Source organism: Canis lupus, chromosome 18, assembly GCF_048164855.1.
Source record: "Canis lupus baileyi chromosome 18, mCanLup2.hap1, whole genome shotgun sequence".
Taxonomy (NCBI): domain Eukaryota; kingdom Metazoa; phylum Chordata; class Mammalia; order Carnivora; family Canidae; genus Canis; species Canis lupus.
In genome coordinates this window covers 26,088,962-26,114,276 of record NC_132855.1, presented here as the reverse complement: position 1 = coordinate 26,114,276, position 25,315 = coordinate 26,088,962, and the positions used below count along the sequence as shown (strand labels likewise).

Genomic DNA, 25,315 nt, shown 5'->3' with positions numbered 1-25,315 from the left:
GGCTGATGTACATCAGGCCTGATGGTGAGGGATCCTGTGCTGTTTAAGTCAGACCAGGTTCCTCTCCTCTCCCGTCACCTGCCCTTTCAAATCTCTTCCTCTCGTGTGTTGCTGTAATTAGAGATGGTTGGACATACAATGGAGCAGGCTACGGTCACTTATAGTCCCATCTGTGCAATATTTTTATTCCCACCAAACTTGGGAGCTGAGAGATCAAGTAGTTCAACAGCAGTGAGGCCGTTAGACCTGTTAGCTCGGTGACATTTGATAATCCTGGTTCCAAGATCTTCATCCGAAAGACTCTTAGAATCCATCTGGGGGACTGAAGGGTAATCTACAGCTTCTGAAAAACTGATTTTTGTTTTGTTTGTTTTAAGTAGGAGTAGCTCTCAGCTAATCTGGAAACATGGTAGTGTACTGTCAAAGTGTCGAGGTACTGGAGGATCGGCTATTAAAAAGGAGGCAAGAAAAAAGAAACTGAGTGTTTTGAAAGCAGAATTTGCCTGCCAGTCCTGTGGCTATTGACAGCTACAGGAGGCAAGTGAAATCAAAAGCTCTGATTTTATCAAATTTATTAGTCCAGTGTATGGAGGGTTTTCCAATGTCAATAAAAACTTCCATTGACCTGTGGCTGGGCACAAATCATAACTTCCTGTTCAAACTAGCAGTAAACTGGAAAGTGCAGTTTGTTCCTGAGCTGGTGAAATCCTCATTTGCTCTGCAACAACCTTTTATATAAGAGCTGGCTTGCCTGGGGCCAAGTTCAGATTCAACCTGAAAGATTAAGAATATATAAGATTACAACATCAGATTTTATTAGCGTGTGATTTGACCTAGGAAGAATGAAAAATCAGCCTTTTTTCTAACTTGGTATCATCTTTTCAAGATAATTCAAGTACAGGATTATTATTCCCAAGCATACGTGAAGTATAATTACAATGTATGCTGCAATTCTGTAATTGAAGACATGCTTTATGAAATGCTTGATGTGTAAGTTATAAATGGGAAAACTCATTTACCCAGAGCCTTCAGAATTTTTCAGGTGAACTCAAACAGGAATTCTGAATGCTCTTGTTATAACACTCTAGCCAAACTGGACTTGAATTGTCTGGACTAAGCGAGGTCTTTCCTTCCTTCCTTCCTTCCTTCCTTCCTTCCTTCCTTCCTTCCTTCCTTCCTTCTTTCCTTCCTTCCTTCCTTCCTTCCTTCCTTCCTTCCTTCCTTCCTTCCTTCTTTCCTTTCTTTCTTCCTTCCTTCTTTTCTTCCTTTCTTCCTTCCTCCCTCCCTCCCTCCTTTCCTTCCTCCTTCCTTCCCCCTCCCTTTCCTTCCTTCCCTCTCTTCTTCCTTCTTTCCTTCTTACTCTTTCTTTTACCTTGGAATACCTCCCCTATCCTTCCAAAGCTTACCTAGTCAAGCAGTTAAGTGTGATCTCAAGCACTAACTGTTATATAACAGCATTGATCTAGTTTCAAAGAAAGGGCAAAATTTACTGAAATAACTACATCCTATACTACAGCTTTACTTACATCATCTACCTCTTCTCAACAGTTGGCATTCTGCATTTCTTTTATGGTACTTGCCATTTCTATCTCTTATTTAAAATATTTATATGCCATAAAATATCTTTCGTCTCTTATACTAGACTGTAAGCTCCCTGGAGACAGGGACAATGAATTATTTCTGTATCCCATAAAGTATAGTTCACAATAAGGTCTTAGTAAATGTTTACTGAGTCTGTATTATTTGGCTCAGAGACCTAGTGTTAGGTCTCTTGGTTAAAGTATCTGCTACAACTAAAAAACTCATGAATGATGAGAATTGACTGATATCTCCAGCTGCCTTGAGACAACTACCACAGGCCAGGCGGGAGCCCAGAGTGGTATGGGGTAGTGTCAGAAACATCTGCCAGTATTCCACTCAAGTTAAGAATGGCCAGGGGCACCTGAGTGGCTCATCCAGTAAGAGTTTGACTCTTGGTTTTGGCTCAGGTTATGATCTCAGGGGGGTGAGATGCAGCCTTGCATTGGGCTGCCACAGTCAGCCAGGAGTCTGCGTGAAGATTCTCTACCACTGTCCCTCGCCCTACCTCTAAAATAAATAAATCTTTAAAAGAAAAAAAAAAAAAAAAAAAAAAGAGTGGCCAGACTTCTCTGAACAATGATAACCAGAGTTCCCAAAGCATTGAGAATTGTCTGACTGCCCTAAAGCAGTGACACCTGGAGAGTACTGGGGATCCTGCTTGTCTAGGGCTGGCCCAGTTTGTTGTGAACTGGGATTTCTGTGGTAGCCTTGCTCGGAGGCTCAGAGATGCTCTGGAGCCCAGTGGGTTTCCTGTCTCACTTCCACCTCTCTCCCCAAGATGCTTCCCACTGACATTCCACAGAGCCTTCTGCACTGGTTTCTTGGTTTATCAAGAACCGAGAGGATAGAAAATACTGTAGGAACACAGCTCTCTGCTTAACTTTGTGGATTTTAGAGAAACTAAACAATTTACATTTTTCAAACATATGCCAAGCTTTTGGAATTTTGTTCATTCTATCTTGAAAACTACCTTGTAGCAACTCACCAAAAGACAAAGAATTGAAATGTGATTTTATTCTGACTTGAAAAATACCTTTTGAGAAAGTTTTTCTCTTTATGAAAAAGAAATAGTACAATGTTGCTTGAGTTTTATTGCACATTTAAACATTTTTAATAGGTTACTTCATTTGAATATAGTAGCTATATCCACGTTTATCCAAGGATACACTGTCTGCATTTGAAATACATAGAAAAAAAAAACCCATTAAGATAGAAGCTTTTAAATGCTTACCTGGTTGGATTTCCAACCAGCAGCAGCAGCATTCACAACAAAAACAACCATCACAATCATAATAGCAGAAGAGCTTTATTAAATATCCAATATGTACACATCTCATGCAGTACTGTCTCTGCTCACAGATTCTGTAAGTTTATTTTTTCCATTTTACAGATGACAAGATTTGGACTCAGGGAGATTATGTGACTTGCCTAAGGCTCCACAGCTAATAAGTAGCAGAGCCAAAATTCAATCCATATCTAACCTTTAAGTGATTGTGTAACTGCCATTCAAGGGAATCTTCTTTGACATTTTAAATACTTTTTAAATTTAGAAATACTTTCATTGTTTTCTAAAATACTTTGAGGACCAAAAATTTTTACGTGGATAAATGGCATTGTTCCCTGAAAGGGGCGATGATTTTTATATATTTTGCTTGCTTGGTGGTGGCAAGTCCCACTGAGTAGTTTTATAAGAATTTACATGACTTATTGGGCAAGTCTAACCAATGAATGTATTTAGTTCAATCCAAACTAGTAAAGATTCTGAAATCTTTAAACCTCCTCTTTAGCGAATCTTATCTTTTAGATTCAAGTCTCTGAGGATATGATTACACTAAATTCAGATCCTTCTCTGAGATAGACCATGGGAACTAGAATAGTGATTTGAAAATAGCTTTGAAAATTCTGACACTATCTGCTTTATGGTCATATAGTTGCTGTGTGTGATTTTTAACTAACTTGATAAGTAAAATCCAAATGCTTTTTCTGCAGTTAATAAAGAGTGATACAACAAAAATATTTACTGTGCACTATGCCAGCAACTAAATTAACCAGTAATAATTGTTTTCGTGGCACCAATCAACAGCTGAGAAAAAAACCCCACAGGTCATTATATTTATCAAAATTAACTATAGTTTCTCCTCACCCTCCTGTATACCACTCTCTTGATCATGCTGCATTTTACACACACACACACACACACACACACACACACACACACACGGTGGGGGGGAGCTAATTCTTCTCAATGTCTGTTTCTTTGGAAGCAATATTACAAAGTTCTGAGTATTTTGGATTGGTGAGATAGCAAATGTCTTACTGCTATTCCCAGCCTGTAATTTACTCTTGAGGCTACTGATGCCACCATTCCATAGAATCATCCCTGTCGTGTTGTGGATGGCAACAGAAGGTCACTCCCTTTCTGGAGTGACTTATTCTCCGAATCTGTCAGAGAATAGGTGTCAAACACATACATACTTTTAGAAAATGGTTACGCACAGGCCACCCAAAACTGGGGAAGAAACTCTTACCTACTTCTGCCAGCTTCACTTCACAGAAACCGTAAACCCTTCTAAGAGAATTGTGCAGTTCCCTACAGAGGCTCAGCCGTCTCTTTCAGCCAAGCAATAAAGAGCTAGCATGGCACCATTGAACCCCAGTCCTCTGGACAATGCCCTCAGTGTCTGGGGTTGGCCTTCATTGGGCAGCTTGGATGACAGAGACCCTGTCAGCAGAGTACTGCTTATTGATGTTCGTTAAGATGATCATGGCAAGGGGTAGCTGATAAAACCTTTCCCTGGAGTTGACACTGTTGCTTAGTACAGAGTAGTAGGGAATAAGATGTTTGGAGTGAAGTAACTCTTGACAGAATGAGACAACTTATTAGTGATGATGAGAGGAGTCTTCTGGGGAGATAGGTGTTCCACAATACGTTAGATCCCATAGTTTTGGACAAACCTGGGGTCTACAGGCCAGGATTCTCTTTTAAGGAATGATTTTTTTATAGACTGAGAGGAAGTAAAAGATGAGCCCCACTGAGCAGTGCAAGTGAACAGGGGATGGCGTGTTATCACAATGGACCTTTTCACTAAGCTCATAATAAAATTATTTACTCTTAATTGTGTGCATATCACACACATGAATGTGTGATACTCTTCTTTCTCTTCTGGCATGGAAATCCTGGTGTTTAAACCCAAGTAAGACAGAGATGTTCTTGGGGGGTGGGGAGGAGAGTCCAACTTTGTTCTTAAGCTGAATAATCAGTCAATTCACTCAAAATAGAAGATAGGCCCTCTGTAGACATGGCCCAGAGTCAGCCAATAAAGAGAGGAAAATTAAACTTAGAGTTTCTGACACTTCACTCTTGTTTTCTCCCTACTAGATCCTCCCAGTTCACTGAGAAATCATTAGGTGTACACTATAAGCCAATTCTCCTCGAAGCCTGACAAATTTATAGCTTCTCAAAACATGGATGCCAAAGTAGAAGTTATCAATTATTTTCAAGGTGTCTAACTTTTAGCTGGGAACATTGATATAGATATGTGATGGCATCTGTAATTCCAGCCAGTCCTCATGGGAATATCCACAGACGCTTTTTTGGAGTCCTCTCTAAGATAATAAAACAGGCTCTGGTCAGACACACTGTACCTCACACAGTCTAACAGCTTTCGACATAAATCTAGAACATGATTTACATTTGAAAGCACCAGATCAATAGTTGAGGAGGGATTATTTTTTATCAACTTGGCTCTAATTCTCTGAAATATAAAGTTATTTTTTTAAATGTCAAGACCAACTACACCCACACTAGCACAGAATGGCTTTGTCGAAAAAGTTGAAAAAAAAAAAAAAACTAACGTAAATTTTGTGTTGACATCATCCAGGTTAAGTCTAAAAAAGAAAAATACTTACTTTTGTAAAATGAGAGGCTATTTTATCACTCAGAGAATGTCACATCAATTGTAAAGCCATCAGCCCCAAGGTTTGGTGGTGATTGCTTCATATTTACTGTTAGTCCGGCGATGGGGATGGTACTTTTACAGTCTTTGGACAGACTAGTGAGTGTGACATTTAAAGTGTTGATTTTTGCAGCACTTATGTTAATTGTTGTAATTTTCCTGATGAACCACCATTCTGGTTTCCTGATGCAGCCAAGATAGTTTTACATTTTCTATGCAGGGCCTCTTTGCCATTTGGTCTGTGTAGTGTCAGCGGCGAGTGCTACTGAAAGCAGACAAAATTGCAAGCAAATTGCATCAGATTGCCAACATTGTGAAAAGGTAAATTGCTTGCAAATCTATTTAAACCACTGCCCTATTTTCATCAGCTTCAGTACTTGGTATTCATGATTGCTTAATTGGCGACCTTTCCTATTGTGTAGTGCTTTATGGTGTAATGGAAAGCGATCTTTACCAAACCAATTACCCTTTTTTTCTCAGCACTACATTATTGCTGTGATTGCAACTGCCAGTCCTTTGTAAATGAACTTTCTGATTTCAATGATGTTTTTAAAATGTAAGATAGAAAAAAGTGGCATTCATATTGTGCGATGTTCTATTTTGAAGCCTCTTTGTAGCCACTATTGTCTGGGAAAATGGACTGAAGGGTTACACAGTACCTACAAATATCCATGTAACTATTATTAATATTATTATAATGTCCTCCTTTGTACTGCAGCTCAATTAGGAAAGGATAGGAGAAATATTTTGTCACCCTGTCAAGTGCACAGGAAGTGCATTTGAGGCTTCTTTTTTGACACATACATTATCTCTAGTAATAAGACAAGATTCTTTTTAAGGAGTGGCGATGAAGATACAAAATCAATTAAAACGAAATTCACATTGCTGGTCTTATGGTCACTCAGCATTTAAAAAAGAGCTTGAAATAACTCAAATATTAAAACTTGGCATGAAAGCTTAATTTTATAAGAGAAAGTGGTAAGCGAGCTGAGAAATAGTGAATTTTTAAGATCTCAGGTTCTGCATACAGATGCCAAAACACAGCAAAACACCACCATTCTACACATGCAAAGCTTAACATATGTACAATCCAGACATGTAGCCTGAATTGCAACAGAACTAAGACAGCCTCTTTTTAAAGTTCCCTTAAGAAACAGCCTATAAAATTAACGCCCACATGGATTCTCATAAAGATGGGGCATGGAACTGGAGTGAATCCTGTTTACGTATTTTTATGTGATTTAGAAAATTATATCATTACTCCTAGGCGTACGTGCAGAAAGGGAGCTTCAAGTAATTTAGTCATTCTCTAATACAGTAAGTGGAAATGGATGCATCGTTCTACCCCCTACAGTTAGAAACTCTATTGTGTGAGGGACATTTTGCAAAGATTTCTTTTACTCTCTTCTCTCATTTAATTAGGAAAAAAATGGAGTTCAGACCAGGCTTGCCAATGATGATCAGGTGATTGTTGATTTTAGTACCTTTGATGTAATGTAATGATTTATTTACAGCACAGCATCTTATTCTTTGAAAGCAAAGAAATGTGTTTATTATCTGCTGCTTCTGAAAGTGTTCATAACAACCAATTTTACTGTGATATTGAGGTCTAATACAGTTATTATTTTCTATCAGCAACATATATTCTTTTGGAACAATTAGACCCCTGATTCGATTTCCTAACTTTAAACATAGTCACATGTTTATAGATGACAAAATGACATTTGCTGGGGTATTTTATTGGGTTTTAAACCATGGGACTTAAAAATGAGTGTGTCGTTAATTGGGTGCAGGACCCAGAAAAATTTTCATCTTGTGGAGGGACTTTGTTAAATAACTATCGTGAAAGACCCTTAAGATGATTTTACTTTTGTTGGATGGGGGGCAGTGGAGATTTATGAGAGGGGAAAAGCTCATGGGTTAGCACACACTGCAGTTATTGGAAATGTTACCATCAGAGGTTGGTTGTGAACCATCATTCTCATCGTTCATCTTTCTTTTTTTTTTAAGATTTTATTTATTTATTCATGAGAATACACAGAGAGGAGAGAGAGGCAGAGACACAGGCAGAGGGAGAAGCAGGCTCCATGCAGGGAGCCCGACGTGGGACTCGATCCTGGAACTCCAGAATCATGCCCTGGGCTGAAGGCAGCGCTAACCGCTGAGCAACCTGGGCTGCCCATCGTTCATCTTTCTAAACCAATACTGACTCTCATGATGGTGAAATGGATGGTAGTTACGTCAGCTAAGGTAGCTCAGGCTTATGAATTCCCAGGTAGTATGCTTATCACTGTAACTGGCTCATCTCATTGATTCCTCCCAGCAGTCCTGCTAGTATTCCCATTTTATAGATGAGGATACTGAGGCTGAGAAGACTTAGAGGCTGACACAAGGGCACGCAGTGAACCAGAGATGCATCTGGGATATGAACCTTAGCTGTCCAGCTCTGGAGCCTGTGACCTGCTACCCGAAGAGCTTTGTTTCCAAGCTTCTACTTTTTCTTCCTCAAGCTGTGGAGGCAAAGCTGGTTGGCTAGCAGACACCTTGCATTTTCCAGAATATTTTAAGCAGTTATTGAGGAACTGGATGGAGTGTGCCCCACAGTCCCTGAATCTTTCACTCTTTCATCTCTTTATACATGATTAGGCTCTGGTACTGATGTTCATGTTTTACATGCAAAACTCTAAGATAAACTCAAGTGTTCGAATTCAACTTCTCCTTGCAGAAGGAAGAATTCTTATGAATGCCAATGCTCACAAAGGCTCCGGCAGCTATTTCTCTTTCTCCTTTTTTTTCTTCCTTCCTATAGAAAGGCTCTTAAACACTCTAAGTATAGTAAATATCCACCCAGTCCAGCTCATTCCTCTGTTAAATGATATACTCTTGGGTTTGTTGTTGGAGTTCGTTGATGGTTGGAACCACCTCATTGTAGTCCAAAGCTCTTTCAAAGTAATTGCAGTAAGAATAATGAACAGATTCCTTCCTGTAATGAGCAGGGCGGGGCTTGGGGGAGTGGCTGGAATAAGGTTGGGGGAATAGGAGTTGTTGGTTCCACTTCAAGTGATCTGCAAATAAATTACAGCCACAATGAAATGTTTTTTGAGATTGTATATGAGACATGTGTCACTGATTTAAGCAAAACCTAGGTGTTTTCCTGCTTGATATCCCAATCCTCACTCTGCCATGGGTAGCTAGTGGACACTTGTGTGTATTCCTGATTCTTTTAAATGACAATGAACCATGTGTTCTATCTCTGAGGGTTCATATTATAAGACCCAATAACCAAAATGTGGGGAAAATGTGGGGAAAAAAGCAAGAGGCTGGAGAGCACCTTATATTCCCTTTTATACAGACTCATATACCAATTTCTGTATTTACCACAAAGCTGAATAAAAGGATTTGAGGTTGGTTGTGGGGAATATCCCCATATGAAAGGGTCATTTCCCTGAGAATTTATGACATCTTTAGTAAATATCCTGAGTGGATTTAATATGTTCTTTCATTTATGAACAAAAAATAGTGTATTTAAAGTTTTCAGTCTGCTCTATAGCTTAGAAATCTAGCTCTTTCGATGTGCCCTTTTGTGCTGCAGCACCACCACAAGCCATTCCTTGCACTCCTGTGGGCTTTTGAGTCCTGGGGGTCATTCATCCTCTTGCATCACATACTCCTTATACCAGATAGCATCCATTCGCTCCAAACAGGAATAAAGAATAAACTAGATGAACCCTGTGGTACTAACTGACCCCTCATAGAGACTAAGGTTTTTGTTTTTGTTTTTTTTATAGCCTGTATGATGATGCAATGCACTTTCACCACTGATGATACTCCTAAGGAAGCAGAAAATTCTCTGAGTTCACTTGGCCTTCATTCCTTCTCTACAAGAAGATAAACTGTGGAACATTGCCACAAAAAATAGTTCACATCTCTAATTTCCAATTAATGGATAATTTTTCACTGTGGCTCACCCTCAGGATGGTTGTATAATTTAAGAACAGATGGAAATAGTATGCCATAGAGAAGACTTAATGAAATTTGTGGAACAGGATTGACAATTCTGAGTTAGTTCGTTGGCTCTGTTTGTTTGAGGGAGAATATAGGTATTTGATATACTTGTAATAATAATAAACAGTGTTTAATGCTTATTTAGGGTTTATTATGAGCCAGGCACTGTACTTTTTGACATTATTAATCCATTGAATAGTCCCAATAACTGTGTGAGTAGATACTATTATCACTCTCATTTAATAAAAGAGGAATCTGAGGTTCAGAGAGATTAAGCAAGATTTCTAAAATCAGATGGTTTGTAAGTGGTGGATCTGAGATTCTAACGTGGACAGTCTGCAAGTTATTATTGCCTTCCCACTAAATGAGGAGGACGATGAGAAGGAAGAGGGAGGGAGGAAAAGAGGAAGGGAGAGGAAGGAAGAAAAGGGAAAGGAAGGGAAAGCCTGAGTGTCTGATCATGCACAACAGGATTTAGAATTCTCCATAGATTTCTTTCTTTTTTCTTTTTAAAAATTATTTATTTCTTAAAAGTAATCTCTTCAACCAACATGGGGCTTAAATTCATAACTCTGACATCAAGAGCTGCATGCTCTTCCAATTGAGCCAGGCAGGTGCCTCCAGAATTCTCCATAGGTTTCTGTGAGATTATTTTTTACAGAAGTATGTCCTTCCCTGGGAATCAGTATAATTCTTGTCTTTACAATTTTTTTTCAGTTGACTCTTGATCAGTGAAGGATTCCTTACATTTCACCTTCTGGGTGACAAGCATTATTGTCACTCACATAATGGTGTAGTAGATGGTACTGGTATCTTGATATAAGCAGATTTCCACCTAAGAAAAGGCTATTAATAGAGCCATGTACATAGAAATATCTCCTCTCTCTCTCTTAAGGTGGATTTCTCTTTTTTTAAGATTTTATTTATTTATTCAAGAGACACAGAGAGAGAGAGAGAGGCAGAGACATAGGCAGAGGGAGAAGCAGGCTCCCTGCAGAGACTCTGATATGGGACTCAATCACAGAAATCCAGGATCATGACCTGAGCCAAAGGCATATGTTCAACCACTGAGGCACCCAGGTGCCCCTTAAGGTGAATTTCTCAAGGGCTCATCTTCAGTTAGCTGAGCAGCAGATAAAGAAATGGCAAGACTCAGGAGGGAGAGGGCTGTTAAAATCCAGGGAGATGGAGCCTAAAACAAATTAAACCTACTACTTCTGCCTAATTCCTGAATGATACAGACATTCATTCTATTTAATATGTATTGTACAAGAAGATCTTGAAGGAGACAAATGTTTGAGATGCCCTCCACTCATGTTGAGCTATTTGGGAAGCAGTTCCAAAAACCAAAATGCAAAGTTATTTTCCTTACACTGAAAAAAATGTGTGTAAATCAGAGTGATGATTTCTCAGTAAGGAGAGTCTCCAAATTGTGGAGGCCTGGGTGGAGGAATGCATTCAGTATCTCAGTCATTCAGTAAATATTTGCTGATGATTTTTTGCAAGTCCAACACTGCGGGGATATGTAGTGAGAGTCACAGCTCCTCTCTAAGAGCCTCACAGTCTGGTGGCATGCATTGGGTCAGCTATGACAGAGACTTCTTTTAGAATGCAGCGTTAAAATAATTTTCTTTTGGGACGCCTGGGTGGCTCAGCAGTTGAGTGTCTGCCTTCGGCTCCAGGCCTGATCCCAAGTCCTGGGATCGAGTCCCACACCAGGTTCCCTGCAGGAACCATGCTTCTCCCTCTGCCTGTGTCTCTGCCTCTCTCTCTGTGTGTATGTCTCTCATGAATAAATAAATAAAATCTTTAAAAAATAATGAATTTCTTTTAATTAAACAAATTAACATGAGAATAATATGTTTATTTTTAAATTTTATTTTATTTTTTATGTTTATTTTTTATGTTTATTTTTTAAAAGGTTTTATTTATTTATTCATGAGAGAGAGAGGCAGAAACGCAAGCAGAGGGAGAAGCAGGCTCTCCACAGGGAGTCCGATGTGGGACTCCATCCCAGAACCCAGGAGCTGAAGGCAGAAGCCCAACTGCTGAGCCACCCAGGTGTCCCTGTTTATGTTTTTATTTTTTTATTTTTTAAAGATTTTATTTATTTATTTATCCCAGGTCTCCAGGATCACACCCTGGGCTGAAGGTGGCGCTAAACCGCTGAGCCACCTCAGCTGCCCCCTGTTTTTTGTTTTTGTTTTTGTTTTAAAGATTTATCTATTTATTTTAGAGAGCAAGAAAGAGCATGGGGGGAGGGACAGAGGGAGAGGATGTGACTCCTGAAGCAGACTCCCAGGTGAGTAAAGAGTTCATGCACATGGGCTGGATTCCAGAATCACAAGATCATGGCCAGAGCCAAAATGGAGAGTTGAACATTCAACCAACTGAACCACCCAGGTATCCCTAGAACAATCTCTGTTTAAATGAGAGTGGAACAAAAGCAAAAAATTACAGACCCAAGAACAGAATTTTATATTAAAGAGAGACTTACTTTACCTAGAACAGTCCATTCTAAAAAGTGTGCCAATACTTATAATACATTAAATTGCATATGTCAATACTTATTTCTACTCGCTTTAAGAGATATAAGGGAAATTTCATAATAATGACTTTGAAAGAATATAGTTAATTTAACTTTGGTCCCTAGATACTATTTTGATATTCAATGAATATTTATCCTAAAATTTCAAAGGACCTGTGTTTTAAAATATTTGCAATTTAGAAGAATATTTCTAAAATAAAAGATTGAGACTTCTTACTCATGATATCCTTCTAAAATAAAGACCTGATTGCTTTCATTATCTTAGGATGAAATTATCTTAATTGGCTTGTTTGTTAATGTGAGATAGACTTCTCATAGCCATCTTTCTAAGTAATATCACATTTAGTTTTCATTAAGTATTCAGCTTTCACAGATTTGCTGGGATTTTTTACACAACATCTATTTTAAGGATATCTTATCAACTTAGGGCATTTTAATGAGCAACTCAGTACTTAAACAGAGCATTTTTTAATTGATCTTGGTAGCCAGGCATGCTAAACACTGCTGTCTCTGGAACCCTGAGCACAGCATAACTCATGGGTCTGGCTACCATGAGATTGAGCATGAAATTTCACATCAAAGACCTCCATGCTGGAGGAACAGGGATGCAAGGGGGTGGTATGGCCAAGGCAAATGAGAATGCACAAAGCAGGCTGAGTTCTTCCCAGTGTGCTAGGAGACTAGCTGGAGTTTCGTAGGCAAGGGTCATTTACAGTCACTGCTCACTCTGGAAATAATAAGCTCCAGTGGTCAGAGCTGTGATAATAGAGGAGTGAGTCTTGAAACACCAGCCACAAACACCCAGGCTACCTTGTGAGAGGCAGGTAGTCTCTAGACAGGGCCAACTTCATAGACACGCTACCTGTGGGCCCAGTGCCTATAAGGACTCCATGCTTGTCTTAATGTTCTGTAGTCCCTGTTCTAAAAGTCTTAAGAATTTTTGAACAGAAGGCTCCCTATTTTCGTTATGTAGCTGATTTGAGCAAAAGGATTATTTTGAATTAAGAATGTCTCATTCTGAGAAAGCCGTTGGCAACATCCAGGGTGTGAAATCAGTTCTGGAAATTAACACAGGGGGATGTACTGAGGAAATATGAAATGATTAATTGGCAATAATAATAATAATAATAACATGATCAAGGGATAATGTTTTATGGCTATCTTGATCTAATAGGACTAGAAATGGTTGCCTGATGAAGGAATGAGAGCTCTGTGACTCTGTTATTGGAGTCTTCATCTTAGAGTAATGGTAAAGGGGTTCCTATGTATCAGTGATATTTGAACTTTTTTGACCATGTCCATAGTGAGAAATACATTTATTTTATTTATGACCACACATATATATATGTGTGTGTGTGTGTGTGTGTATACACATATATATGTATTTATCTGTGTATGAATTTTTTTTATTTTTGGTGAATTTTTTTATATATGCATGTGTATATATATATTTTAAACACTTATGTACAGGTTTTATGACATATAAACTCTTAAGTCTTATCCCACACAATATGCATTTTGATATTTTCTGTCCTATTCTCTTTCATCTTAAAAGATATATATGCTGGTTGTTGCCTGCTAAATCAATTTCTTGACCAACTAATGATCATAGTCCACAGTAGGAAAAACACTATTAACATAGCATGGAGGGCTTGCATTAGATAACTCTTAACATTTTTCTAGCTCTAAGATTATAATTTTCAAAAGCTAAAAATTGCAAGTTACTCCACAGGCAGCTGAGTATATGCCTAACCAACTGAAGAACAAAGTACAAAAAGCCCTACACTAATTCTTCAGAGGCCTGGGTTAGAACCCTTGGTGTGCTACTATTTCAACACCTTTAACAAGTCTATTTATTACTCTCTTTCTCAATAGCCCTATCTGAAAGATAAAAGATTTGTTTTAATCCTGAGAGTTTCTTCTTTTTTCTAACAAATAGCAAAGTACAGTCATCCCCCAAATAAAATCTTTGTGATAGGTAAAAACAGTTAAAAGTGAATTGTGATGGTGGAGTCTGCAGTGGGTAGTCAGCGTTCTTCTCATAGACCCTGCTCAGCACTCTCTACTCTTCTCACATTTCCCACCCAAAGAGCTGTAGTATTGCAGTGAACAGAGCTTAAAAACCACTCAACTCAGTAACAGAATCTTAAACTTTGATCAGGGGACTACTGGTGAGCAATGGAGATCAAAAATGAAACCAAAAGACTCCATGTGTTTCTAAGTTTTTCCCTCAGTTCAGTGTTTTTCTCTCCATTTTCCTGATGAGAAGGAGGTTATGTCTGTCCAGTTCCCTGCTTTATCTTCAACAGCTAGCACGGTGCCTAGTACACAACAGGTGCTCAATACATATTTGTGGAATGAATGAGTCACTTTAAAAAACTTATCAAAGTAAAAAGTGTGTGTCTGGAGAGATCTATGAAAAGTCTCAAATTATTAATAGATGCAGGTTTTAAGGCTCTGGGTTCATGCCTCATCAGTTTGATTTTAGTACTGCATATTTTTGTGGTGAAATTGAACACTGTTATCTCCATTTTATAGATAAGAATACCAGGACCCTATACAATTAAGTGTCTTCTTGGAAGTGACCTAGCTTTTTGCAGGTGAGAATTATGATCTAAAGTGATTGAATTTCTGATCTGTTTATCGATGAGCTCTAGAATGAATCTACATGAGTACATCCTAGTGTTCAGTAAATGGGGTGCATCGTATTTCACGACTTTGTAGAGCCACTGGTATTTTGTTGAGTGATGTAATCGATAAAAGGAAACATTGGTATTTTGTTGAGCGATGTAACTGATAAAAGGAAACTTGCACTGTGCCAATCATTTGCCTCCATGGGCTCACCCATTTCATTCCTGAATATGAGTCTCACTGTTAGTAGTAATTTGTTTCATAATATTGTGGTATGATTGAAAGCAGACAGGAAAAAAATAAGGTCATATGGATTTTTTCCCCCTTAATGGAATTACTACTCAGAAAAAAATGGTACTTTGGTTGGGTAAGTCTTTATCATACCAAGTGAGCTCTTCAAAATGTTATGTCCCATTTGTATCACTAACTATATTTTTAAGATGACAAGAGATGAATGAAATATAAAGCTTATGGTTACACAGGGTACTCATCTTCATGCACAGCTTCAACATTAATGTAACCTTTAAAATGTAACCTTTAAAAAGCGTGGTAGTTATCAGCTGCATGACCCATATCAAAATGGAACTGCCTGTCAAGCGTTGCTCATTTGATGCATGAAAGTTCTATATTTTCTTTCATAGGCATACGTTACAGTACCTTTATGTTGGCCCGCAGAGCATGCCAATGTAGAATTTCCATAATTTTAAATTCTGAGCCAACAGTATAACTGCTGGTATCTATTTAGATGGCTCAGAATGCCCAGTACTACTTTGGGATAGTTTCTTCCTTAAAATGAAATCAGAACATCCTCTCAATTAATGTGCACAACTTTATGTTGGAGCATTCTTATTATTCTCCTTTAATATAACTTGTAATCATTCAGAATGTACCCAGAACCTATTTACATTTTGGGAATATATTTTATTTGACTTGATACATATACTATACAAAAGCCAGTTAACCACTTTGATACAATAAGCAATGTTCTCTATCACAAGCCCCCCGCACCCCCCCAAAAAACCTGCTGAGGGCACCAAAACACATGACACTAACAAAATACTCTAAATGAGGTAGACCAGAGAAAAAGCCATTTGCACTATTAGATTAAGTGATTTTGAGCAACATAAAATTGCCTGTTTCCAGACATTTTTGGCCTACAAAAATGGCAATTTTATGTAGTTTAATCTACATCTCTAAGCACCTGTTGCTTCCTCTGTCATTATGATTTCTCAAAGTTGGGGCTGCCCTGCATTGGAAGAAAACGGAGTCAAAAAGATCTCAATGGAAAAAAAAAAGGATCTCGATGGGTTTTACTCTGCCTTCATAGGAAGGGAAAATACTCAAAAAGATACTTAGGGGATCAGTTTATCATTGCTTTGATTATTCTTGAAGAAAAAGTAGAGAGAGTCACCTTAAAAAAATTACTGACACTTCCTTTTATCAAATGTTTTCACTTTCTAGAAAAGTGCACTTGAGAAATAATGAAGATAATGTGCAAAACTTAATTGATGATGTTAATAGTTTATAATATCTAAGACTTGAATATAACCTACAGGACCAATAATAGGAGTTTGGTTAAATAAAGTGTAGCCCTTCCATAATAAAAAAATAAACAAATGTGTTTATCAAATAGGAAAGATGTTAATGAAAAAGTATTTACTTTAAAAAAGATACAAAATATCTTTACATTATCTCAGTAAAAACATTAAAATAGATCTATTTAAACATGCATTAAAAAGACCAGAATTTCATACACTGTTGTCAGTGATAATTTCTGGGTATAATGTTAAGATTATGGATGCTTTGGATCCTTATTTTTCTTGTTCTACATTTTCTACAATGAATATGTATGGATAATATGATAGGTGAAAAATAGTAAAATAAAATAGGCTAGTGTTTATCATTTCACTCATTTTTTAAAAATATCTACTTTGTAAGTTAAGACATTTCCTGAGTATTTGCATCATGGGCAATCATTAGCACAGACAAAATCAAATGAACATTATCCATATGGGATTTTCCTTTGGCATTCCTGAAGAGTCTGAATCACCAAGAGAATAAAACGGCAAGAGCAAGAGCGGCAGAGAGATGGAAAGCAAACCTCTGAAAGGGACTTAGAGCAAATTAGTGAATTTAAATAATTTTCTACATTCCTTGTGCTTTTTAAATTTTGGGTTGTTTACCTTCTTCCAGTGAGTATTAATTAGGTTGCTAAAGAAGGTAAACAAACTTAATTGGTAAACAGGAAATACTTTACATGAGACAAAGTTAAGTGGGATTAGTTGAACTTAATTGAGAAAATATTTCAGAAGCATTATTTTTCTGTTATCTCTTGTTATTTCTTTCAACAGAAAGAAAACTTTAAGTAGTCATGGGACAGACTTCAATCTGAAGAAACAATATAGAGATCAAATTGATAAAATAATGATTTCATAAGAAAATGAACATAACGGGACAAACGAATAGAATTTTCTGGGAAGAGTAATGACCATATGGAAATATTTATTAGGATAAGAATAAAAACAGGCTCCAGTAACTGACTCAGATTGAGAATACATGTAGTTATCAATATATATTGATGGTTGAATTTTTAAAAAGAATAAATTAATGACTATAACTTCATCTCATCTCCTTCTGGACCAGATCCTTACAATTTATATGCAGTAGCACTGAGTTAAATTAAACTGGGTGTGCTTACATGGTACACAGGAAAACATTACTGAATTTTGTGATTGGTTTACTTTAGTATGCCCGTTTCACTGTTTCATGGTTCTTTATCCTATGCAACTTCATAACATTGAACTCAGACATTAAAAAATTAAACTTGCATTTATAGAGTATATAAATATATAAGATAAAACCAAAAAGCCATAAAGTTAGAATGAAGAAGAAACTATCAAGCATTCATTATTTCAGAGTATTCACCAAGAACCATGTGGTTTTCATTAATACATTGTTAATTGATTCGAACAAAGGAACGCTCCTTAATATTTCACATGCTAGATGAGGAAAAAGAAATGACTTCTTTACCATTTGGCTGGGAAAATGAAAACATCTGTGTATTCCTTTTACACAAATGAAAAGGTGAGAGATAAAATGAGTACTTGCCTTCCTTTGCCTTCCTTGTCCAATATTACTAGCTCAGGAGCATACAGTTCACTCAGGAGCATACAGTTCATTTGGTATCCACAGTAACCTAAAGTAGGGGTGAGGTGGCTGTGGTAGCAATCTGCAGAAATCAATTCTCATCCTCAAGGTGTGTCCATGTCCATGCCAGAATTTCATTCTTTTTAAAGGCCGAATAATATTCCAATTTGCTCATATGTCATATTGTCCTTGTCCGGTCATCCATCCATTGGTAGACACTGGGATTGTTTCCATATTTTAGCTACTGTAAATAAAGCTGCTATGAGCACAGATATATAAATACCTGAGTCCCAGCTTTCAGTTCTTTAGAGTATATGCCCACAAATGAACTTGTATTATATGATAATTCTGTCTTTAATTTTTTGAGGAACCACCATACTGTTGTCCACAGCAGCTGTACCATTTCACATTCCACCCACAGGGCACAAGCGTTCTAGTTTCTCTGCATCCTTGTCAACACTTGTTATTTTCTGGGTTTTTTATTTTTTATTTTTTTTTATTTTTTTATTTTTTAAGATTTATGTATTTATTCATGAGAGACACGCACAGAGAGAGAGGTAGAGACACAGGCAGAAGGAGAAACAGGCTCCATTGCAGGGAGCCCAACGTGGGACTCAATCCCAGGTCTCCAGAATCATGTCCTGGACTGAAGGCGGCACTAAACCACTGAGCCACCTGGGTGGCCCTTTTCTGGGTTTTTTAGAAGTATTTTTTTTAAAGATTTTATTTATTTATTTGAGAGAGAAAGAGCACGAGTTGGGGGGCACAGAGGCTAGGGAGAAACAGGCTCCCCATGAGTGGGGAACCCCACATGGGCTCCATCCCAGGACACTGAGATCATGACCTAAGCTGGAGACATGACACTTAATCAACTGTGCCACCCAGGCAAAAATAGAAGTATTTTTTTAAAGACTTTTTAAAAATAAGCTCTACACCCAACATGGGACTCAAACTCAAAATCCCTAGATCAAGAGTCATACACTCTGACTGACCCAGCCATGTAGCCCCTTCTGTTTTTTGATAGTAGCCATCCTAATGGGTATGAAGTAGAATCTCATTATGCTAAGTGAAAATAAGCCAGGCACATGTACACACAAAACCCAATACTGTGTGACTCCACTTAGATGAGGCACTTAGAGTCATCAAAATTATAAAGACAGAAAGTAGAATGGTAGTTGCCAGAAGCAGGGGAGAGGGGGACATGGGTAGTCATTGTTTAGTGGGTAGAAAATTTCAGTTTTACAGGATGAAAAGAGTTTTATGGATGAATGGTGGTGACGGTAGCAACAATGTGAATATACCTAATGGTACTGAACCGTATACTTAAAAATGGTTAGATGGTAAGGTGTTTTTTTTTTTTTTACCACAATTAAAAATGAATGAATGAAGGCAAGAAAACCACTACAGTAAAATATATATCAAGGAGAGTATAAATATTCTCCTATATAAGAAAAAACTGAACCAAGGCTGGTGAGTTACATGCCTGAGAGTTACATCATAGAAGTGATGGTTATCTAGCCATCACTTTGGAATGATAACACAAATTAACATTTGATTTTTTGAAACTGAACACTTGAAGCCTGGTTCTCTGTGCCTCACAAATCTAAAGGTAAATGATACCCATATTGTTGTGTCATTCATTTTATAAACATGAATTTTGTTCTAAATGATAGTAGACATTGAATTAGTTATATATCTGACATGTGTTCCAGTTTACTATTGGAGACCTTTTACTTTAATAAAAAGTAAAATAACTAAAAATCCATATTGGAATTAATTGCTATTTTAGAAATCAGAAGCACTCATTCAATAAGTGCTTGTTGAGTCTGTACCATGTGTTAAGTGTAGACAATTACAATGTCTTAGTTTCACTTTTAAATCAAACTTCAAAGTGTGAAATCTACTAGTTCAGGTGGTTTTCCCTTTTTTTTTTTTTTTTTTTAAAGATTTTATTTATTTATTCATGAGAGAGAGAGAGAGGCAGAGACCCAGGCAGAGGGAGAAGCAGGCTCCATGCAGGGAGCCCGATGTGAAACCTGATCCCGGGTCTCCAGGATCACACCCTGGCCTGAAGGCGGTGCTAAACCACTGAGCCCCCGGTTTTTTCAAAATAAGAGTGAATTTGGAAAGTAAGTCTCTTGATTTCAACTTAACTTTCCTCATGGATGTCATGTGACTTACATCTGCTTATTGCCAGTTTGAGAGTTTATAAATCACTTTTACTCAGTAACATATATGTGATAGAATTTGAAGTTCTTAAATTATCTTAGTTCTTACCTGGGAACCAAATCCAAGTTCACTCACATCCAGGGAGAATAATTTGTAATATTCTAGAGAACAAGAGAAGTGAATAACTCTGCTACTACCATCCAAGAAATGGGAATTCCTCTTCCAGCTCTGCTTTCACAGATCCTTGTTGACACTAGGTGAGTGCTATTGCCTCCTTTTTTTGTTTGTTTGTTTTTGTTTTTGTTTTTTGGCCTAGAGAAGGGGCTGGGAACAGGAGTAGGTCATATAATAGAGTCTACATGCAGAGTTGGAATGCAGCCCTAGACGGGGTGCAGAGAGTGGAGATGACAAAGATTTGGTTCACTTTGCAGAACTTCTAGTCAGATGAAAAATGTCCAAAAAAAACAAAAAACAAAAACCCACAACTGGGTAAGCCATAATTCTAAATCCAGAAAAGAAAAAGTTAAAAAACTTAGAAGGACAAAGGGTTGGTAAGGCCACTTCTTAACACTGTCATATAGGGAAATCTTTCAGCATTTTTACTAAAGGGTTCTTGTTACCTCATCCCATGTTTAAAAAAAATTTTTTTTTAAGATTTTATTTATTTATTCATGAGAGACACAGAGAGAGAGAGAGAGAGAGAGAGGCAGAGACATAGGCAGAGGGAGAAGCAAGCTCCATGCTTGCTCCATGCATGTGGGACTCTCCCAGGATCACGCCCTGAGCTAAAGGCAGATGCTAAACTGTTGAGCCACCCAGGCGTCCCCAAAGTCCCATGTTTAAGTGCCATGTTCACATGCTCATACTGATATGGTGAAACTAGGTGTCTTTCTTGCCTTCCAGAAGTGACCCACTTTGACTCTGTCAGTGTCTTATCTTCCAGAATATGTCCTTTCTGGAGAGTCTCTAGTCCTCTGTAGCAGCATCTTTGCTGGGTTCTCTCTGACTCAGATGTGAGGAGGCAAATAATAACATTGTGTGTGCCCTGACAGTTTTTAATGACCCCACTCATTTTCTTTGGGTTTCACCTGCCATGACTCAGCAACCTCACTTTTTAGACCATGATATTTTTTAATGCCTCTGATATGTATCAAAATGGATCTGAATCGTCATATGGAGCAATATACATATCAAGATATTTAGATTAACCTGGAAGGATACCAGCTAGGTAATAGAATATTCATCTTAGAAAAGAAAGTCATTTAGAACAGTTTGAGGGGCCTCCCTGAAATCACTGGTCAACATATTTGACTGTATTATAATATTTAGGTCTAGATCATTTTTCCATTATGCTAGTCTTGAAATCCTTTTTCAGATTTGATGAAAGAGATCTGGCAATCTGACACTCTTCTAAGCATTTAATTCATTAACCAGTTTGATCCTCACAACAAGCCTAAAGGGTAAGTGCTAATATTATGGCCATTTCATGTTGGGTGACACACTGGCCCAGCAAAGTAAGTAACTTATCCAAAATCAAATCATGAATAAAAAGCAGAGCCAAACACTGAATCATTATGGTTCCAGAATCTCGGCTCTTAACCACTGTACTGCCTCACTGCTCCCAGGGATCATGGATCTGTTCTCTTTATCTAGAACAAGCACAACAGAATTATTCGCAGGGAAAAAGGGCATTTATAAAATTCTGAACAGGAGAAACTAATGTGCTTAGATAGAGAAAAAACTTTGGGGGGACATATAAATGTAGCAGCCCTCCTGGAGATGAGGGCTGGGTCATCCCTTGCCTGAACTGTCACAGCTGTGTCCTCATTGCCTCTGCAATGATTTGTCTAACGGACACATCCAGTGTTGACACTTTCCCATTCTGAGAAACAGTCATCCTAAGCTACTCTAGACAAGTTCACAAGTGTGCGTGTACCTGTGCTGGTGCCCTACTATCCCTTGTTCTGTTGGTCTCCTGAAATCTTTACCATTGCAGGACCTTGGCACACATTCTCACACCTCCATACCTGTCTTATCACGTTGTTCCCAGCGACAAGGACACCTCTCCTCTCCATTCTCCCAGCTCACCTTGGAAAATTCTTGCTCATCCTTCAAGGTCCAAATGAAATGGTGTTTTCTCTTGGTTCTTTTTCATGAAAGCCTCTTTTCTTCTCCAGGCAGTTTTGATCCCTCTCAACTGTGTTCCTATAGCACAGCACACTTTTATGGAACACTCACCACGATGAATTAAGACAATTGTTGACCTGTCCCTTTTTCCCAGTACATTCAGCCTAGGAAAGTAGCTATAACTCTTCATGTGTATCCTCACCGTCTATCAGAGGCTGGCATCGAGGAGTTTTTCAGTAAGTAGTTTTAAATTACATTTGCTGCTATTGGAAATTTATTATTGCCTGGCAAAATAAAATTTCAGAGTCCAAGTGTGGATGTTTCATAGCAAAACAAAACAAAAACTCTTTCCTCGAAATATCTGGAGTTGTATCGCAATGGTGTTTTTTTTTCATAGGAAGTGGAGAAGTCTTTTGTAGGCTTACCTTCTTACCAACTTAAATATTTCTAAGATTGATGTATTTCAGTGGGTACATCTTTTTTTTTTAGAAGATAACTTTAAGAATGGCATTCTAAGAATTGAGACATTGCTCCCTATAGGAGAGAATAACAATGTGAGTCTCCATGTGCATTTTAAAGTTAGTTTTCATTCTTTTATAATATGGCCAAATACCCCCATCAGTGATTTCATAGAGGTCTTCCAAACTGCCCCAAATGACTTTCTTTGCTAAGGTGGATATTCTAACACCTCAGTGGCTTCATTTCCTTCCAGACACCAACATAGAGCAACCTTGTCTTAACATATGTCAACTGGTTGTAAGAGAAATCTATCACTGGACTTGTTCCCCTGAGGTTTGCTCAGTGCCTGCCTCTGTGGGGGTTTAGACACGTGTGCCTCGCACAGAAGCAGGTCTTCCATCCATCCAGCAAGGGCTTTCCCTGTCGCTGAGCTGTTGGCAGATACAGCCCCATTGCAGTCTGATCCACACACAAAATGCATTTTCCCCAAAGCAACTGTTTTCATGTTTTCCCTCTGTCCCTGTTGAGAAAATACCTCCCAGAATAATTCTCTCCATTGACACATTGTGAGCAGGAGCCTCTCGTGGGCTTGAAAAGGGAAGCTCCCTAGACTTGCCCTCCAGTGTGTCAAGTCAGCGTGCGGCCCCAGTTACAAGATAAATGGTGGTGTAGAAACAAGTCAGCTTAGCCAACAACTGCCTGAGCGCCACAGTCAGTGTCTTTTCTGTAATTATTGCATTTAATACAGCTAGTTACTTGCACAAAAGAGCTTCCGGATACAGCAATTTCCACTGGGGGCTGTTTAGGAATGTAGAGGCCCATCATTTAGCCCTGATATTGTTGGGTTGTCAGAATTGATCATAGTTCTTGACGGAACACCTCTAGCTTTTTTTTTTTATGGAGTGCCTCAGAGTGACATTTCACATTGTTTAAGTAGGAGTGATCTGTTAGTTTATATTTTATCTAAAACTGCAGATCAGATGACCTCCCTCAGGGCCTAAATGCATGAATCCTTTTCGCATGTTATAATTAATAGTGGAGCCGGGAGAGAAATTCATAACAAGGGGCCGAAGAGCTGGGCAGAGCAACTTGTCAAAAAGAAGGAAATTCCACTACAGATTAGCTTATTTTTAAGCATGTCAAGCTCTACATACAAACATGATCTATTGCTTCCTTGTAATGTCTGTTTGGGCCCACATGCTCGGGGCGGTGTCAGAGACTGCTGTAAATTTTGTCTGAGTCAGGGCAATTCTGATTGATCTCTGAGTGTAAAATCGATAAGAAGACACTGTCATTTTCTTAAAGGATGAGCTAGAAAAGGAAAATAAATTAAGACTCCACTGAATGTCTATCTCCAGTGCTCATTAATTCAGTGTGGTCTGTACTTTGTTAATGTTATGGCCACAGCTTTAATCTTCCAGGTGCTCTTCCTGTGGCTACTTGCCAGCGGCCCTTCCTTATGTTATGTATATTTCATCTGAATGGGGGTGCATGGGGTGGGGGGATAAAATGGCTGCCCTTTTTTCTCCTTTAGCTCTTGCTTAATCCATTTTATTATTTTGGAGAAATGCATCACCACGGGTACTGATTAACTTTAAAATGGACAGAGCCATTCTCTCTTCCTCTCTCCATCTCTTCATCTCTCTGTCTGTCTGTCTTTCTTCTTGATTAGAAGATAAACTCATTTGTCTTGAAGAGTTTGCGCAAATAATAACTACCAAGCATTTTGCCTTACGTAATAAACTCTGTGAAGATTAATTTTCTTGTTCTCTTTTTCTCTCTCCCTCTCTCCTGTCTCCCCTTGCCCTCTCCCCCTCTTCATTCTCTCCCTCCCTCCCTTTCTTTCTCTTTGTTAAGGCTTTTTTTATGGACACTTTAAAATTGTCTTTATAACTTCCTAGCTTTAAAACTTCTTGCACATCATAGTTCTAAGTAACCTAACACACACACACACAGAATCTAAGAGTTAGAGGTTTCGTGGTTGTTTGTTGAGCTTGTCTTCATATACTCCCAAACATGTCCTGTCTTGCAGGTTTTGCATTTTGTTCCTCAGGAAGAAAGGAAGGGAAGGACAAGGCTAGTGGGATATCCCCTCCCCCTTATTTGCATTCTGCATTAAATATCAACATCATAACACTCTATGTTTCCTTCTGCTGTAGAAACAGAACATCTAGTTTTGTCTGTAGCTCTGTCTGGCTTCTATGAATGGAGGTAGTAAATCCAGTGTTTTTAGACATTGCTCATTTCTGACACATGCTGAGTTATACGTGAGTTATACACAGTGGTCACATGTCCAATAATTGTTCATGGAAACCCGTGAATAGAAGATCGCTTCCAGAAGCTTTTTGCTTATGAAAATCTATTTAGACTATGTAGAATTTTGTTAAGGTTGCTCAAAATATACAGAGTCTAAAAAAGAAGGGAGAGGTGGTTTTAAAAAAATCTAGCTCTATTTGCTTCAAAAGGCATTAAATTCATATTCATGAAGGGTGTTTGCTTTCTTTAACAAAGCACAGCACATGCCAATTAATTATTTCTCAGGAAAAGGTCACTTAGGGGACTAACTCTGTATCTCCCGTCTTCCCAATTGAGCATACTAAATGAATAGATTTGCAAATTTAATCTACAAGTGACACATATTTGGCCTTGAAATTATTTGTCTTATTCATCTTCTTCTAAACATTAGTCTTTA

The 25,315-nt window shown here is 38.1% G+C and overlaps 1 long non-coding RNA gene across 1 annotated transcript in view; it reads left to right on the top strand.

Annotated features, from left to right (window-relative positions):
- Positions 1–9,631, top strand: part of LOC140609493 (uncharacterized) — a 28,405-nt gene extending 18,774 nt beyond the window's left edge. Inside the window, exons 3-4 of the long non-coding RNA XR_012011313.1 lie at positions 7,548–7,787; positions 9,326–9,631. This is a non-coding gene — a long non-coding RNA (uncharacterized lncRNA). The remainder of the gene's footprint in view (positions 1–7,547; positions 7,788–9,325) is intronic.
- The last annotated feature ends 15,684 nt before the right edge of the window (positions 9,632–25,315 follow it).